The sequence below is a fragment of the Lactuca virosa genome, chromosome 4, assembly GCF_052849685.1.
Source record: "Lactuca virosa cultivar CGN04683 chromosome 4, Lactuca_virosa_CGN04683_v6, whole genome shotgun sequence".
Lineage (NCBI taxonomy): Eukaryota > Viridiplantae > Streptophyta > Magnoliopsida > Asterales > Asteraceae > Lactuca > Lactuca virosa.
This window is the reverse complement of record NC_136429.1, coordinates 275,542,982-275,544,644: the sequence shown is the minus strand read 5'-3', so window position 1 is coordinate 275,544,644 and position 1,663 is coordinate 275,542,982.

The window sequence follows — 1,663 nt, the reverse complement described above, 5'->3', positions numbered from 1 at the left end:
AGCATTATTACTTGTAAATTTGTTAGTCTAAGTTGGAGACACGTCCTTGGTAACACTCACCACCGAAACAGAGTGTAGGACTAACACATATGACCAGAATCTCTTGTAGGGAGAGCGTCACTATTGTGTATAGATCTATATGTTGGGTTTTGAGCATTCTAACACTCCTATGGTGTACATGAAACCCTATAAACCTTGGATCTATGTTTTCTCTATTATACATGCAAATATTAACTATTCCAATGTTTCATCCTAACTAGCATATTATGAAGCACCTATACTACAAAGTTCTAGTTAGATGACATACCTTTTGATGTAGCTTGATGTCTTCAAGCTTTAAGAGCTTAGCCCCAATAGTGTGGAAGCCTCAAATGGAATCACAAATCATCAAAACACCTTGGAAGAACTTGAGAGAATATGTATGCACACTAAAATCGGTCCACTCTTATTTTCACACACTTGTGCCAATTTTGTGAGCCAAGGACCCCTCTATATATTATGGAGGATTAGGGTTACATCCATTTAAACCCTAATACCCATGACCTTTCATTTACATAGGATCCATGGGTTAAAAGCTTCATGGACCATCCATGAAAGCTTAGCCCAACCTAAATGAACTTGGCCCATTCCATATATATAAGAGTCCATATTTAATTAGTTCTTTTTGATCACTTAATTAATTCTAAATTAATTCTTGATCAATACTAATTAAATAATATGATTCCATATTAATATATTAGAACTTATAATATATTAATATAAATCATAAATATACTATTCTCAAAAGACTATCCATATAAATTGTGTCGGTGAAGTGCAACCCAAATGGACCATGCCGGGTCGGGTCAAGTACATACCAAATATAGTTATGGACTTAGACATTAATCCAACAGTCTCCCACTTGGATAAGTCTAAAACTATTATTGAGTATGACTTCAAAACCTAACTGGCAATCGTAGCTCTTAAAGCCGCTGTCGAACTCTGACCTTGTCAATGACTGGTCCATTAGATAAGGGATCATATATTCCTCCATTCTAGATATCATATGGACTGAGACATGGATTATAATCATTCTCTCTGTCCATTTGTTGTTTCCCGATTTTCGATTTATGATGACTGACTGATTGAACAAATCAAATCAGTCCTGGCTTGGCCAAGCACTCACATGTGTCATCGCTAAATCATCGAGGGGCCCATAGATATCGCTTTTATCCCGAAGGTAAAAGGAATGGATAAACTTCGACTCATATGGCTTGTTCTACTACTTGTTGAATCATACACAAAGGCATGTTTTATAACATCGAGTTACCAAATGCGTTTTCGTGCAATCAATGTATAACCAACTCATAGTAACAACTCATATCTCTAGGTTTGAAGAATATAAGATATTATCGTCTCATGATCACTCGTGATAAAATCCATGAAGTGATTCAAATGAGCGCGGTTTGAATCCACTACTCAGAACTTATGAGCACTCATGAGTGTTGCAGCACCACTTTGTCCACCAACTTGGACCTCTACAAACCAACCCATGACAGTCTTGATTCATATCTACTTCCAACATATGACCGACTGTGGATGGTTTGAATAACTTAATCATTCAGGAAGAGCCACTTAGTTATTCTGGAAGTCAAAACATGCAAAGTGAAACACAAGAATAAAT